An 18,255-nucleotide genomic window follows, 5' to 3' on the forward strand; every position below is an offset into this window, starting at 1 on the left:
AAGATGCTCAACAATCTGTTTTTTGCCTCAGGCGACATGAAAATAGACTATTTATGTAATAATATTGATGACTCAGTTTGCAGGTAGAAAAAGGATATATGTGTATATCAGAACATACCAAACAAGAGTATCTGTAGCTTGATTGTAGGTATTGACTGCAGGGTTTCAGTTGACCTGTTGGCAGTAAGCTTCGTCCAATCAAATAAGCCAGGTCGTAGAGAATCTACACACACACAATATGGTCCAGTACGAAAATAACAAATGAAAGCCCCAACCATGCGGATTCGATGAAAGCATGGGGCATTCTAATAGAGTCACCAAATCTAGCATTGTAGCCATCTATTTTCTTACAGCACCCAAATTCAATTATACCTGGAAAGCTGTTCAAGTCCAGTCGGATCTTTAATCCGAGCCTTATTCAGCTCAAATTAACCTCTTCCTCAGCAAGGCAATTTGACCAAAATTAAGTTCTGCATAACGAACGCTGTATCACGGAATCAACAAGCGCAAACACTTATAGGTACGCAACAACAAATAGTCTGTTTGAATCAAAATTTTGATTACGTGCCATTAACAAGACATCATTGACTGATTTAGTGTGGATCGCCTATTGGATAAACCCAGAATCTTCAATCCAGAAATTGGGATGAAAGTATATTAAAAAATTATGAGTTGGAACATAGCAGGCTTAAAGTAAAAAGAAATGGAGGACAAGGATTGGCTGTCTTTTTTAAAACAGCAGGACATCTGCTGCTTGTAAAAAACATGGTCAACTGATATCATAGATCTTGATGGTTACACAATATATGTATCTGCCAACAAACAACAAAAGGGCAGACCTTCAGGGGGCTTAACCACTTGGATAAGATCATTATTGGCAGCTAATGCTGAGATAATTCATAATATAGTAAATATGAACATACAAATTATCGACTTCAAAAACAAGGAATGGACACTTAAGATCCGGAATGTCTATTTTCCCCCAGGCAGAAGGACTCTGGTCAAGTCTGATATCCTACTGGTAAAGACCAGCTTATGGTGAAAAGATTGGAAGGGGCGATGATGACCCAACCCGATAGCACGCTTGCGGGGCTCACTTGCACTAAAGGCAATTGCCCATTGGTTTGTGGTGACTTTAATACAAAAATGCACCCCCTAATGTTGGATCACTCGATAATCCACAAAGATAGTGCATGGAACATCCCTCTAGCAGCCAAAGAGCACTGCACATGCACAAAGAAGGGTGAATTTATGTTCAAAGCTGTAGACTAGGGAAGCATGTGCCCATTGAATGGCTGAACACCATCAGAGAACCCTCCAAAACCCACTTTTAGAGCTGTCAAGGCAAAGTATCATCGACTATATGACCCTAGATATTGAAGCATGGCACTGTGTCATTGATATGAAAGTTCATGGCAGGATCGAAAGTGATCATGACCCACTACTTTTGGTTATGAAGCATCCAGCCCAAAGCCTTCCTGCTTCTACCTCAGAAAAACATGCAAGCAGCAAAAATATTGCCATGAAATCAAACAGGAAGAACATAGTCGATATTGACGACAAATGTGACACAAAGATTTACACTTCTGACCAGGAATGGATGACTCTGCAATCTTCTAGCACAACCCCAGTTCTAGAAGAGGAGGAGCAGCAGCTGAGCAAAATTGAAGATTTGCTGGTGCAGACATTCGTGGTCAGATAAAGCAAAATCCAAGTCACATCTGAATACTCTTCTCTAGAGTGGTACGATGTGGAATGCCTAAAACTAAAAAGGTCACTTTCCTTAGCCTTGAAAAATCGACATCTGTCTGACTACAATGAACAGCTTATATTTTTAATTACAGCAGAAAGCAGTATAAACAGCTGATAAATTTTAAGAAGAAAGACCATGCGCAAAAGCACTGGCAAGCCCCACTAAAATACAATAACTCCATGAAATTTTGGGAGATTGTAAGATGGGGCTGTGGACATCCTCCGAAGAACCTGGAGCAGAACATAAGCTCAGAACTCTGGATAAACTACTTTACAATTCTTTACCAGAAGGAAGGAGTTCATGCATTCAGCAAAACAAACACTTCAGCTCTGCAGAACCAAGCTGTGCCAGGAGGTAGCACTTCCAACCAAAGCTGAACTTGAAGGTTCACACAAACTGAAATCTCAGTCCAGAACAACACTTTTCGGACCACTTACCACCTACAATAACCACTGTAAGAAGCTGGACCCTGGTTGCAGTAACTCCCCTCACACACCTAGTTTTGATGCAACTTTGACAAAAGTGCGCTGGGTTCCTGCTAACCAGATCTTCCCCCAAAAAGAGACACCTGGTCACTTGATTCCCGAAGTGGCTGGCCCCTTTTGCACCTCTGTAAGTCCCAAGTAAGTGGTACCCCTGGCACCTAGGGCATAGGTACTAAGGGTCCATAAGAGCTGCAGCAAAACTTATGCCACTCTAAGGAACCCGGCACCAACCCCATGCAGACTGCCATTGCAGGCTGCGTGACAAGGTGCTCTTAAAAGTGAAAACAACATGAACACAGCATGTGTGTCATGCCTCTTAAACACTGCTTGCAGTATTTGTAAGTCACCCCCACAGTAGGCCTTACAGCCCTAAAGCAGGGTGCATTATATTACATGTGTGGGCATATCTGCAAGAGCAGATATGCCCCTGCTATGTCTTTGTCGATTCTTAGACATAGTAAGTGTGCAGTGAAGCCATTTTAGGTACATGTGCTGGACAATGGTCACTACAAGTTCCCCAGGTACATGATGGCCTCACTGAAACTAGGGATATTTGGTATCAAACATCTTGTATTAATAAACCGTCACTGATTCTAGTGATGGATATAGTAATACATACACACAGAGGGCACCTTAGAGGTGCCCCCTGAAAATTAACCAACTGCTAGTGGGCTCACTGACTAGTTTTAGACAGTCTGCCACCAGCAGACGAGATTCTGACCCTGAAGGGTGAGAGTCTTTGCTCTAAGGAGGTCATAAAAAAAGCCTGCTCTGGCAGAGGTGTTATCACACCCCACCCAACAGGATGACCCACAAATCGACACATTCCAAGGCAGGAGACTTCAAAGACACCCACTGCCTTTGGTATGCACAACTGGCTCTCCTCAGGAGAAGGATGCTGACCCCCCCCCCCGCCCTAGGGCCCATTTGGCACCTGGACAGGCGGGAATATTAGCAATGAAGGAGGAGTGGTACATTTCCAGGCTGGACATACCCCTAAGAGTGACCAGCCTGAATTGGACACAGCCTAAGAAATTCCACCATCTTGTGTGTGGTGAAAGCTAGGAACTCTGGACAGGATAATGCCCTCTCCCCACAGGAAGTGTTCATGAATGGGTTGTAGTGACCCCCAAGGGTAAGTAACCCATTGGCTACTACCCTTTACTCCCCTTAATGTCCCCTAAATTGAGTACTGTAGTGGATCCTATTTAGTTTTTAATGGGAATCAGGAGATAGCTTAGCCTTCTGGCTTGCAGGCCTGTGTCCCCGTCACCCAGTGGCTTTTAACGTACTTAGCTTGCTCTGTTTTAGCACATTTATTTAATTATTTCTTCCAAGATGGCTGCCATGTTTATAGTTAGGAAGATGTTTTAGTTTCACGTTATCAGTGCCATTCTGTGAAGGCGTCACTATCAGCATCAAAGATAAATGAGATACGTAGGTTTATATAATTGCCGCCCCAAGCATGCCTTCTTATCTATTGTTTCGAAAATTGCTGCCCCAAGCATGCCTTCTTACCTATTGTTTCGAAACATATCTGCGTAAGGGGTCCTACCACATCTGTATAAATATATCTCACACAGACAAGATAATGAGAGGGATTCCTATCAGATACCATCGACGCCATCTATGCTACACGTCGCCTTGATGCTGACCCAGTCTTCGTGTCCCTACGAAGTCTGATCTAGAGACCTCATTCCAAGGAAATGAGGGTTGGGGGACTCTTCTCATGGACATGGTACGGGCAGATTAGGTTTAACACACCTAGCTCTCTTTAGGTTAGAGATTAGGTTCATCATGATAGGGTATTAGGGAATACACCACACCTGCTTTACACTTCATGTTGTTGCAAGATGGTGGGGTCTTTGTATTCATGACTCTTGTTTTTACCATTCTGTTCCTTGCATTATTCATTATGCTAATCATTGCAGCTCATGCAATTTATCATAGATTGCAGTCTTGTTAATAAAAGCTATTGAAAACTCTACTGCATCTCTTTCATTGTCTGTGTTTGACTGAGACATATTGTTCATGTGAGAAAGGGGTAATCTCCGTCTAACCACAACCTCCCAGAGATGTTGCACTGTTGAGTCCATGCATAAAGGCTGCCACAAATCACCTTTTACTGTTTGGGTTTTTGGTGAGGTACTGCTTGTGAGCCGGGAGGGTTGGAGCGACAGTTGCGACTTGTTGTAGGATTGGCCTAGTCGCCTACAAACATAAGTACTACTATCCTTAAACCAGCAGTCTTGCCTAGAGCAAGAGTCAAACTACAACAGTACTTAGTGGACTCTCTGATACCAGGACTTCAGATCTTTGCTGGACTCAAAAGGAGAGGACAAGAAGTCTGCTGAACCTAAGAACCGAGGAGCACAACTGACTTGGTGCCAACCCTGCTAGCCTGCCTGCTGCACCCAACCCTCAAGGAGCATCTGACCTGTCCTGTCGCTGCAGCCTCCAAGAAACTGGGAGAGCTGCCAGTGGTTCGCAAATCACCAAGAACAACTCTCTTGGAGCAGAGGAGCTGCTTCCCTGCATCTGCAAGCAACCCAAGAAAGAACTGTGAAGACCAGACCTGCCAAAACCTGACGCCAGATATCACCACTGCACCCTAGTGATGTGAGCCAAAAGTGTCAATGTGGTCCCCAGGCCCTCCAGATATGAAGCCTACCTGGAGTTCGCCCACTGTGGACTTCACAATGGTGTCTGCAGCTCCCCCCCCCCCGTAACTGCGAGTGACCAGGAGATAAAGACCCGATGCCTCAGGACACCTCTGCACTCGTTCACCCTGGACCGAGGAGGAGAGGGCCAAGGGTATCCCCACTTCTCTCAGCCTCCTGAGCCCACTTGTTGGCTTGATCGGACTGGATGCCCAGTCCACAGCTGCAGCCCCCCCGCAACCAGGAGTAACTGCAGCACCAGCCCAGATGCCAAAAGATACCACTGCACCCCAGCCCCAAAGCCAGAGGGGAAGTGGACCAATGGTGTCCCCATGTGCTGGAGGACCTCAAGGGTCTAGCCCCCCTGTGGGTTCCCCTGGACTGAGCTTGCAGCAACTTCCCAACTGGATCATTTCCCATTTAAGTGAATAGGACATCCAATGCCATAACAAACCTCTGCACCCGGATGCCCCAGAGACTCCCAAGGTAACCTATTGGTGTGGCCTTGGACCCTGTCCAATACTCACCTAAGTCCTGGAGAACAGTCCAATAAGTTGCTGTGAAGTGTCCGAATGCAGTACATGTTTTTCCCCTATAGGATAACTTTACTGCATGTACCCTCTGATATGCCTAACTGCTCAACCACACTACCTCAAAAGAGAACATTTAGGATGCCATTGGTGCCTCTGGGGTTTGCCTGGACTCTTTGTACAGTACACCTCACTATGGTACTCTATATGAGGAGCCAGGTTCCTACAGATACCTCCAATTCTTGCAATCCCCTGTTTCCGTTGGTGCATTCCCCCATCACTTAATTCTGGGGCCAACAGATGAATTTGGTGAAAAGAAAGAGGTCCAAGCGATTCAAGCTCAAAAGCCGGGTAAAACTACTAGAGCGGACAAAATCCCTTTGGATGTCAATCATAACCACTTAACCCCATGGTCACCTGCACTAATTCGCTTTTTGCTTAACATCTAGTCTGTTGAGGAAATTCCATCCTCCTGTAGAAAATAAGTAACAGTGCCATTAGATTTAAAAATAAATGACCCTGGATTCTTGTGGGGAATTACTGACTGATTTCACTGGTAGATGAAGTGGGAAAACGTTTCTGGAAGCTTCTACTATCCCGCTTGGAGCAGTGGCTGGAAGAGAAAGATTTAATATCTCCATATCAAGCAGGTTTCAGGAGAGGTCAGAGTAAAGTAGATCAAGTTTTCAGACTAAATATTATCTGCTCTAAATACATATCGCTCAAAAAGTCATCACTTTATCTGTTTTTCATGGATTTCCAAACATTTTTGACAACGTTGATCATCCCACCTTATGGCAACCCTTAAAAGAGCTGGGAATCCAGGAGAAGCTACTAAATCTGATAACCGCACTACATTCTGGTAAGACCACCCGGGTGTAGTATAGTACCAGAGGCGAATATACAGCAAAGATCCCGATACAGTGAGGCATCAAGAAAGGGTGCATTCTAGCGCCAACTCTTTTTAACTGCTATATTAATGATGTTGTGAAATCACTCACAAACCTCAATCTAGATGTGCCAAAAATAAACAAGGAGCTGATCCCAACACTACTCTTCACAAACGATGTGGTGCTAATGGCCAGAACAGAGCTATAAATGCACTGTCTACTGGCAGGTTTGGAGTCGTTCTGCACTACCAGAAGTTTAACCATTAATGCTGGGAAAACAAAATACATGATCTTTAACCAAAAAAACAATGTGAGAGCGATCTTTAGGCTCTACAACAAGTCTCTGGATCATGTGTCCACCTACGATTACCAGGGAATCAGTCTGGACGACAGTCTCTTTTTGGCATCAAAACTATCCAAGAGTAACACCAGCAAGCTGGAGCGGTGCTGAGATTTGCTAAATTGACCTGAAACCACTCAGTAGCTGCTAGCGTATAGAATGAAAGCGAGGGCAGCAAGCACATGAGGTGCAGAGATCTGAGGATATAGTAAAACACCATCTATTCAAATCACTGACAACAACTTCCTATGACGGGGAAAAAAAAAAAGTACTGAGGTCAGCGCACTGGGGTGGTGCCTACATACATCACTTCAAGCCGCAGATGCCACACAGAGCCTAAGGACGCCACCTACCAACACACTGGGGGAATTGCTAAAAAAAAATTCTGGATCCAGTCCCATGCCTGGGAATATCCTAAGGTAAGGAATAAGTGGTTAGTTAAAGCACTAATGAAAGGTAAATAATTTGTTCTTTTTGTCTTTCTTCCTAAAAAGGAAGTAAGAGGAGTATATTTCTTGGATGTTCCGGAACAGGCTCTACCATATTCTTCTTTCTTAAACTGTTCACATCCTGACCAATTGGTCCATTAAAAAAAGAAGTTAACAACTTCAATGGAATTTGGCATGGAGAATCTTTGGGGAGAATAAACCAGCTGGTTCCTTTACTGTAATATTTTAACTGGATTTTAGGACACTCAATCTTCTTATATGAGCTTTTTAAATCTGTGTTTTATCCAAAGAGAGTAAGGTAGCTCCTTTTTGCTTTGCTTGAGGCATATAGGTGACTTGTATTGAAGAGCTTTGCCTCTTTGAGAGATGATGGCAGTAATCTTCCATAGATACGTCAGCAACGTCCACTGCTGCAACTGTGATTTGTCCAAAGGAAGTGCATACCTGCCATCATGATCTCTTGGAAGTATTCATTTGTTTCCTTAGGTAGGCGGTCAAAATGCCATAAGAATCCCTTGGGTCATGATCATTGTAATCTAACAACGCAGTGGAACTTGAAGCTGTTGCAATGGTTGCGGAGGTTCATGCACTTCCATATCCAGAAGATGCATAAGTCTGCCCTCTCTATCTAGTGAAGCAGAAGAGAGGATCCTAGAGCATTTTTGTTTTGTTACAACCACTTACACAGTGTACGGAAGCAGGTTCTCTGAGGAATATGGGCTCATATGTGACTTGTTCTTTTTATCACTTTTAACGTGTTGTACTGAAAAAAGATGTGAGGAAAGTGTCCAGAAAAGATTTCAGAAGGCAGCGAACTAGCTGAACGATTTGTGTGACCTCTTGCTTTATCTGTAGGGTTTCCAGAATCATAAAAGCTTTCACACGAAAGTGGGGATTTTTTAAAAGGTTTCCTCAGAGCCCTGTGGAAAAAAATCATGAAACCCACAATGCCATCCACTGATGAAATCTGCAATGCAATAGACCCAAAGCTTTGGAATAATGATTTACCCAATCTGTAGCAAAGTCCGTATCAGAAACACTGTGGCATCTTCTCAGAGTCAAGGTCGACGTCAACGGACATGGATTGTTTAGAGCTGCTCTACTGTAACACTATGTTCCTCCCTAAATCCTTTTTGTAGGAGTGGTAACCATGGATGGTTCTCATGAAGATAGTCTTTTCTGAGGTGACACTCCTTCAGTGGCAGAGGAGGAAATTGGTCCACTTTTCTTGTTTGATAAAATACACTGAAAAGTTGCCATATCTTTGCACTTTCCTTGCCTCTTAGGCAAACTGTCTGCTTGTCCATCAGTCTTCTATTTAATTATATGCAGACGGATCTCACAGTCCTTAATATTATGAGAGTCTGTAAGGCTGAACACACACCCACACATAGTGGCTAGACTTTTTTGACAAATTTCCATGACAGGAAGGACCAGGAATGGTGACTGACTATAAAGGTGAGGTGGGTACCTCATCAACAGAAACCAGCAAAAAATACTGCCTGTAGGAAACTGGCCCCCTAGTTGCAGTAAACCCCCCTGCCCTTCCTCCCCACAGACACACACTTTTTGCCTGATATCTGATGCAAAAGTGACTGAGTGTGTGCTGGGATCCTGCTAACCTGGCCCCAGCACGTGTTCTTTCCCTAAAACTGGACCATTGTTTCCACAATTGGCAAAACTCTGCCACACAGATAGGTCCCTTTGTAAGGTACTAGTGATACCAACGGCCCTGTGGCCTGAGAGGGCCCCTAAGGGCTGCAGCATATATTGTGCCACCCTAAGGGACCCCTCACCAGATACATGCACACTGCCATTGCAGATATTGTGTGTTGGTGAGGAGAAAAAGATAAAGTTGACAAGGCATCCCTCTCAGGGTGCCATGCCCGCAAACCACTGACTGTGGCACAGGTAAGTCACCCCTCTATCGGAACTCACAGCCCTAAGGCAGGGTGTACTATACCACAGGTGATGGCATAGCTGCATGAGCAATGTGCCCCTACACTGTCTAAGTCTATTCTTAGACATTGTAAGTGCAGTGTGGCTATGTTGAATACATGGGCTGGGAGTTCGTCATTACGAACTCCACAGCTCCAGGATGGCTTCACTGAAGACTGTGAAGTTTGGTATCAAACTTCTCAGCTCAAATATCACACACTGGCACCAGTGTTTGATTTATTGAAAAATTAACACAGAGGGCTTCTTTGAGATGCCCTCTGTATTTCACCTAACCCTTTAGTGTAAGGTTGACCTGACTGTGCCAGACTGACACTAAAAGACAAGTTTCTGACCCCATGGGGTGAGAAACTTTGTGCTCTCTGGGGTCAGGAACAAAGCCTACTCTGGGTGGAGGTGCTTCATACCTCTCCCCTGTGTGAACTGCAATACTTGGGGGTGAGCCTCAAAAGCTCCTGCCTCGCGTTACACTGCCCCAGGGCACGCCACTAGTGGAAGATGCGCGCCCCCTGGCCCGAGCCCCACTTTTGGCGAGAGGTCCGGCAGGAAAAATTAGTAAAAGCCAGGAGGTGTGCCCACCCCAGCTAGGACCATACCTAGGGTGCCCAGAGCTGAGGTGAACCCCTCCTGGCAGAATCATCCATCTTGCTTTGGAGGATATTAGCCAATTGAGTTAGACAACGCCTGCAGCATCTTTGTGACACCTGGGTTTCCCTCACTGAAAAGCATCGGACGCCTGAGGCTGTGTTTGCACTTTGCAAACCGCCCCCCCCCGCCCCCCCTATGCCACTGAGGGTGTTTGCTTTTTGCTGACCTGTGGTCCCCCCAGTGCTGATTTAAACTTCCCAGGTCTGTGCCCTGAAGTCACAAGTACTTACCTGCAAGTTGTTTCTTTCGGAGTACCCCCGGTCTTCATTGCATTCCATTGGGCACCCAACACCAAATTTGACCTCTGCACCTGGCCAACCCTGTGTTGCTGGTGGTGCATTCTTTGTGTCTTCCTAAACATTGCCCTGTGGACACCTTAACCCCTAAAGAGTGGGATCATAAGTCGAGTACTTACCTGCAAATTGTGTTGTGACTTTTCCTCCCCTAGGATTGAATTGCTTTCTGTGAGAAATTGCACTGTGTCCACTTTTGAAACTGAATAGTCTTACTTATCTTAAACTGTTTTATCTGTGAATTCTAAGCAAAGTGCATTCGATTCTTCAAAGTGATACATTTTTTAAACCATACTTACCTGCAACAAAGATCCTTTTGGTTCCAGAAATAAAGTAACAAAGTATATTTTTGATACATAAAAACATTGGCCTGGAGTCATTGAGTGTGTGCCTCATTTCTTGACTGTGTGTACAACAAATGCTTTTCACTAACCTCTGATAAGCCTAACTGCTCGACCACACTACCCCAAAAGAGAGCATTAGTATTTATCTACTTTAGCCTCTGTAAATCCTCTGGGGATCCACGGGAGTCTGTGCACACTATACCTTAGCTTTGTTATAGTATAAACAGAGCCAGCTTCCTACACTGCCATCTTGAAAAGAGTATTTGCAAAGCCAAAAGATATCACCTTAGGGACTTTTGGGCTCTGCCAGTGTCTTTATTCCATGCTGTACAATATTAGAGCAGATACTTGTTGGATCAGGCTGCCACTTTACAAAGGACTTCCTGTCTAAGCAACAGAGCAAGATCTTCGATCCAAATCTGCACATTCTACTACCACATGCATGGAGATTGAGAGGCAGCAGCTGACAAGCTTTTGATATACTGCCTGATGTGCTGAAGGCCATCTTTGACACTAGTCCCTTCCATGAAATCCATTTGTGCTGGAGGCTGGGACAATTTGTGGCTCTTATGGTGTTCACAAGACTGACCCCTTACAAGCAAAAATGTTGGGTGACCTTTGTTTTAGCCTTGGCCCAACAAGGTTTGCAGTGGGTACTTTTAAATGTTATTTGCTGGCCCTTTTACGTTTGCTGGACCAACCGCTCTTACTCAAGTCCACTGTTGTGATGAGGTTTATTGAAGGTTTGACACAGATGTTTCCTATCAAACCAACATTGATGCCACAGTGGGACCACAATTTGGTCTTCATGTTCTCACGTGTACGTCCATTGGAGCCGAAACACAGCTGCTCACAGTGACCTCATGTTAAAGACCATCTTCCTCATTGCAATTAAGTCTACTCATCACATGAGTAGAAATTAAGGCACTTTCAGTGCAACTGCGTTATATGACCTTTTTCTCTAACAAGTTGGTGTTGAGGAGTCAGGCAGCATTCTTTCCTAAAAGTTGTGTTGCACTTCCACGTTGGGCAAACTATCACACTACTAGCATTCCTTGCCCACCCTCCCTTCGCCTCGAAAGTGGAGTGGAGGCTACATCAGCTGGACCCCAAAAGGGGTCCAGCTTTTTAAATTGATCATATAAAGGTCCATCAAGTAGATGGGCAGATATTTGTTGGGTCCTCTGGAGCAAAGAAAAGGAATGCTGTGCAGAAGTGAACCTTGTTGGGGTGGATAGTCCTCTGAATTAAGATCTATTATGCACAGGACAAGAAAGTCTCCAGCAGGATTTAGGGCCCATTCCACCAGGGCCAAGGCTGCTACCACTGTAGTGGCACATGGAGTGCCTGTCCTTGATATGTGCCAGGCTGCGATGTGGGTGTCAGTGCATATGTTCATGAATAACTACTGGTTCTGCAGGATGTTTTGGTCTGAGCCCACTCCACAGCCCTCCACCTAGAGAGGTACTACTTTGGTATCTATTCTGAGGTGAAGAATCTGTGGTTAGAAGTATTCCTCAAAATAATAAGTTGCTTACCATCGGTAATGCTCATTCTGGTGGATAGGCTATCTAACCGCACATTCCTCACTGCCCTTTCACCTCCCTGTTCTATGGAGTGGTCTCTTTTTAACATTTAAAAAGGTCCCACATTAGTACACAACACACTATTTAACCAATAACTGTCTCAGACAAGGAGTATGAACAATGTCTGCACAGAGGGTTCTGTTTACATTCGGCTCTGCTCCATAACATCCTGGGCAGTAAAGAATCAGAACAGGGCCACACACCACCACCTAGTGGCATGAAGAAACACTGCTGTAGGAAACGTTTCCAGATGCAGTCTGGCACGTGGAGAGTATTCTAAAGAGATGAATCATTGGTCAGATAGAGTATCCACCCATAAAGAGTGTTACCGAAGCTAAGTAACTTGTTCTTTCCAAATTCAAATTCATGTTCTGGTGAATCGCAAAGGTGGATTTGTATGCAGAAATCAAGCTATTTGCAGGAGGAAGTTGAACCTGCATGTGAAATTGGCTTTGTCAATAAGGCTCACAAAGTGTATCTGTTTTCCCTATACAGAGAAACACATTCACTCCAACTTTCATTGGCAATTAATAAAAGCAGAGATTATTTGCCTTTGCTGTACGAGTGCCTGCTAGGGAGGCACGTTGCCTTTGCTGCCAGAGTGCCTGCTGTGGTTGCTGGGCGAGGCACTTTGCCTTTGCAGTAGGAGTGCCTGCTGTGGTTGCTGGGCGAGGCACTTTGCCTTTGCAGTAGAAGTGCCTGCTGTGGTTGCTGGGTGAGGCACATTGCCTTTACTGTAGGAGTACCTGCTGTGGTTGCTGGCAAGGCACGTTTACTTTACTGTAGGAGTACCTGCTGTGGTTGCTGGCACGGCACATTGCCTTTTCTGTAGGAGTGCCTGCTGTGGTTTCTGGGCGAGGCACATTGCCTTTGCTGTAGGAGTGCCTGCTGGGGAGGCATGTTGCCTTTGCTGCAGGAGTGCCTGCTGTGGTTGCTGGGCGAGGAATGTTGCCTTTGCTGTTGCAGTCCCTGCTGGGCGAGGCAGATTGCCTTTGCAGTAGGAGTGGCTGAGGCATGTTGCCTTTGCCGTAGGAGTGCCTGCTGCTGTTGCTGGACGGGACATGTTGCCTTTGGTGTAGGAGTGCCTGCTGTGGTTGCTGGACAGGACATGTTGCCTTTGCTGTAGAAGTGCCTGCTGTGGTTGCTGGGTGAGGCATGTTGCTTTTGCGGTAGGAGTGCCTGCTGTGGTTGCTGGGTGAGGCACGTTGCTTTTGCTGTAGAAGTGCCTGCTGTGATTGTCGGGGAGGCACCTTGCCTTTGCTGTTGAAGCGCCTGCTGCGGTTGCTGGGCGAGGCACATTGCCTTTGCTGTACAAGTGCCTGCTTTGGCTGCTGGGGACGCACGTTGCCTTAGCTGCAGGTGTGCCCACTGTGGCAGTGGGGACACACACTGCCTTTGCTGTAGAAGTGCCTGCTGTGGTTGCTGGGTGAGGCACGTTGCGTTTGCTGTAGAAGAGCCTGCTGTGGTTGCTGGGTGACGCACATTGCCTTTGCTGTAGGAGTGCCTGCTGTGGTTGCTGGGCAAGGCAGGTTGCCTTTGATGTAGGAGTGCCTGCTGTGGTTGCTGGGCGAGGCACGTTGCCTTTGCTGTAGGAGTGCCTGCTGTGGTTGCTGGGCGAGGCACGTTGCCTTTGCTGTAGGAGTGCCTGCTGTGGTTGCTAGGCGAGGCACGTTGCCTTTGCTGTAGGAGTGCCTGCTGTGGTTGCTAGGCGAGGCACGTTAACTTTTCAGTAGGAGTGCCTGCTGTGGTTGCTGGCGAGGCACGTTACCTTTTCAGTAGGAGTGCCTGCTGTGGTTGCTGGCGAGGCACATTGCCTTTGCTGTAGGAGTGCCTGCTGTGGGTGCTGGGCGAGGCACATTGCCTTTGCTGTATCAGTGCCTGCTGGGGAGGCAAGCTGCCTTTGCTGTTGAAGCACCTACTGTGGTTGCCGGGCGAGGCGCATTGTCTTTGCTGTAGGAGTGCCTGCTTTGGCTGCTGGGGACGCACGTTGCCTTAGCTGCTGGTGTGCCCACTGTGGCAGTGGGGACACACATTGCCTTTTCTGTAGGAGTGCCTGCTGTGGTTTCTGGGCGAGGCACATTGCCTTTGCTGTAGGAGTGCCTGCTGGGGAGGCATGTTGCCTTTGCTGCAGGAGTGCCTGCTGTGGTTGCTGGGCGAGGAATGTTGCCTTTGCTGTTGCAGTCCCTGCTGGGCGAGGCAGATTGCCTTTGCAGTAGGAGTGGCTGAGGCATGTTGCCTTTGCCGTAGGAGTGCCTGCTGCTGTTGCTGGACGGGACATGTTGCCTTTGCTGTAGGAGTGCCTGCTGTGGTTGCTGGACAGGACATGTTGCCTTTGCTGTAGAAGTGCCTGCTGTGGTTGCTGGGTGAGGCATGTTGCTTTTGCGGTAGGAGTGCCTGCTGTGGTTGCTGGGTGAGGCACGTTGCTTTTGCTGTAGAAGTGCCTGCTGTGATTGTCGGGGAGGCACCTTGCCTTTGCTGTTGAAGCGCCTGCTGCGGTTGCTGGGCGAGGCACATTGCCTTTGCTGTACAAGTGCCTGCTTTGGCTGCTGGGGACGCACGTTGCCTTAGCTGCAGGTGTGCCCACTGTGGCAGTGGGGACACACACTGCCTTTGCTGTAGAAGTGCCTGCTGTGGTTGCTGGGTGAGGCACGTTGCGTTTGCTGTAGAAGAGCCTGCTGTGGTTGCTGGGTGACGCACATTGCCTTTGCTGTAGGAGTGCCTGCTGTGGTTGCTGGGCAAGGCAGGTTGCCTTTGATGTAGGAGTGCCTGCTGTGGTTGCTGGGCGAGGCACGTTGCCTTTGCTGTAGGAGTGCCTGCTGTGGTTGCTGGGCGAGGCACGTTGCCTTTGCTGTAGGAGTGCCTGCTGTGGTTGCTAGGCGAGGCACGTTGCCTTTGCTGTAGGAGTGCCTGCTGTGGTTGCTAGGCGAGGCACGTTAACTTTTCAGTAGGAGTGCCTGCTGTGGTTGCTGGCGAGGCACGTTACCTTTTCAGTAGGAGTGCCTGCTGTGGTTGCTGGCGAGGCACATTGCCTTTGCTGTAGGAGTGCCTGCTGTGGGTGCTGGGCGAGGCACATTGCCTTTGCTGTATCAGTGCCTGCTGGGGAGGCAAGCTGCCTTTGCTGTTGAAGCACCTACTGTGGTTGCCGGGCGAGGCGCATTGTCTTTGCTGTAGGAGTGCCTGCTTTGGCTGCTGGGGACGCACGTTGCCTTAGCTGCTGGTGTGCCCACTGTGGCAGTGGGGACACACATTGCCTTTGCCGTAGAAGTACCTGCTGTGGTTGCTGGGTGAGGCACGTTTCCTTTGCCGTAGAAGTGCCTGCTGTGGTTGCTGGGTGAGGAACGTTGCCTTTGTTGTAGGAGTGCCTGCTTTGGTTGCTGTCCAAGGCAGGTTGCCTTTGATGTAGGAGTGCCTGCTGTGGTTGCTGGGCGAGGCACGTTACCTTTGCAGTAGGAGTGCCTGCTGGGCGAGGCACGTTGCCTTTGCAGTAGGAGTGCCTGCTTTGGTTGCTGGCAAGGTAGGTTGCCTTTGATGTAGGCGTACCTACTGTGTTTGCTGGGCGAGGCACGTTACCTTTGCAGTAGGAGCGCCTGCTTTAGTTGCTGGGCAAGGCAGGTTGCCTTTGATGTAGGAGTGCCTGCTGTGGTTGCTGGGCGAGGAATGTTGCCTTTGCTGTTGGAGTGCCTGCTGGGTGAGGCACACTGCCTTTGCAGTAGGAGTGCCTGCTGTGGTTGCTGGCTGAGGCACTTGCCTTTGCCGTAGGAGTGCCTGCTGTGGTTGCTGGACGAGACATGTTGCCTTTGCTGTTGGAGTGCCTGCTTTAGTTGCTGGGCAAGGCAGGTTGCCTTGGATGTAGGAGTGCCTGCTGTGGTTGCTGGCGAGGCACGTTGCCTTTGCTGCAGGAGTGCCTGCTTTAGCTGCTGGCGAGCCACGTTGCCTTTGCTGCAGGAGTGCCTGCTGTGTGAGGCAGGTTGCCTTTGCTGTAGGAGTGCCTGCTGTGGTTGCTGGGCGAGGCACGTTGCCTTTGCCGTAGGAGTGCCTACTGCGGTTGCTGGACGAGACATATTGCCTTTGCTGTTGGAGTGCCTGCTGGGAGAGGCACATTGCCTTTGCAGTAGGAGTGCCTGCTGTGGTTGCTGGCTGAGGCATGTTGCCTTTGCTGTAGGAGTGCCTGCTGTGGTTGCTGGACGAGACATGTTGCCCTAGCTGTAGGAGTGCCTGCTGTGGTTGCTGGGCGAGGCGCAGTACCCTTGCTGTAGGAGTACCTGCTGTGTTTGCTGGGTGAGGCATGTTGCCCTCGCTGTAGGAGTGCCTGCTGTGGTTGCTGGGCGAGGCGCGGTGCCCTCGCTGTAGGAGTGCCTGCTGTGGTCGCTGGGCGAGGCGCGTTGCCCTCGCTGTAGGAGTGCCTGCTGTGGTCGCTGGGCGAGGCGCGTTGCCCTCGCTGTAGGAGTGCCTGCTGTGTTTGCTGGGTGAGGCACGTTCCCCTTGCTGTAGGAGTGGTTGCTGGGTGAGACATGTTGCTTTTGATGTAGGAGTGATTGCTATGGTTGGTGGGCTGGGGGCACTGGCTGTTGGGTTGGCAGAGGAGTGTTCCCTGCGATGAGTGTTGGAGGAACCCTGTGAATACTGTGTTCATTATTGGGAGGGAGGGAGTGTTGACTTAGGCGGGGTAGGCCATTAATACTGAATGTGGTGATGTGTTCATTATTGGCAGGGAGGGAGTGGTGACTTAGGCGGGGTAGGCCATTAGTACTGAATGTGATGATGTTGTAGGAGCACTGGCTGTGGGATGGTGGGCGTATGCATCTGTGGTGAGTGTGACAGAATGCTGGTGATAGGGAGTACAGCCTGTGTTGACCGACTGGTGATGAGGGATCATTGGCCTTGCAGCATCTGCTAAGGGTAGCACATTGTTGCACAATACATGTTGGGCCCTCCCAGCCTTTACATCACAGACCACAAGACTATTATACAAACAGTGACAAGGTAACCTATGTGCCCCTTTCTGAGTAAAACCCGAAAGAAGTTTGCAGGAAGAGCGAAGAGACAGAGGGGAAAGTGGCACACCAAATTTAGCATCATCCGAAGCTCTTCTGGTAGGGTCTGTCTGAGGCCTCCAGCCTTGCACGACAACTGGTGGTTTAGCGCATGTACAGGAAGCCACTCTGTGGGTGACAGAGTCTGCCCACACTGACAGTCACTTGGTTGATACCAGTAACCACAGCAGACGGCTGGTAAGTTGCAGTACCCGGAAGGCTAAAATTTACACCCATTGATCTTCCTGTCACTCCACATTTTTATGCCCTGCAGCCGATTTTAACAGGTCATTAGTAGAGACGAGTGGGTACAGGCTCTAATACCTTAGGATGAACACCGACTGAGCTCACTCACACTCAAGTCATGTTAAGTAACAGATCTGTGTAGAGCTATATTGCCATCTGTATGGCCTTACAGCACTTTTGGATCTCAAGCTGAATGGTTCTGTTGCAGAGCATGTTTCTGATTGTTTGTGTGGAGGATCCTAGTGTGGGTGGGGCTTGCGTGCTGCTTTCAGGATGTTTGGTTGTTTCTATCTATTGGTGAGTGTAACAGGAAGTCTTCCCCAATTTAGGTACAAGATATCTCTAAGAAGTTCGTTTAGAGTAGGTGCCTGAGCTATTTGAGACTACTCAAGAGTTGTCTCTTTCCTTCATAACCACCATATCCAAACAGCAATGGACTGCATATGCCTGTGTTGATAAATATTTATAATCTGATTATGTGTATATTCTAGATACGTATAGTTCTTTTAAGAAAAAGGTATTGTTACTATTTCATAATAATAAATTAAACACATACACATTTAATCCTGTTTAAAACAATGTATATTCACTCACGGGTATATATATATATATATATATATATATATATATATATATATATATATATATATATGAGTGTGTATGTACATATATATGTGCATATTATTCTCTGCTTAACATGTTAATAGGTCATTACATAGCTCCTAGATAAGTTGTTATATTAGATACTTCTGAATCCCTGCTTTCGTTTTTATATCACAATGATCAAATGTTTTATTATCATAAACATTTCGCTATTCAAAAAACGGAGGAAAGATAAATTAATGTTAGAAAAGTACACTTGTTAATTAACATCAAATATTACAAATCTTGAAAGTCTGTGTTTATACAATAATACTTTTCTTCTCATATTATTATACCAGTTATTATATTCTTTGCACATATATTCCCTTACTATGTATTTATATATCTATTACTCTAGTCCTACTGTACTAGAGAAAAATAAATGAAATAAAATCTATAA

This window comes from Pleurodeles waltl, chromosome 12, assembly GCF_031143425.1.
Source record: "Pleurodeles waltl isolate 20211129_DDA chromosome 12, aPleWal1.hap1.20221129, whole genome shotgun sequence".
Lineage (NCBI taxonomy): Eukaryota > Metazoa > Chordata > Amphibia > Caudata > Salamandridae > Pleurodeles > Pleurodeles waltl.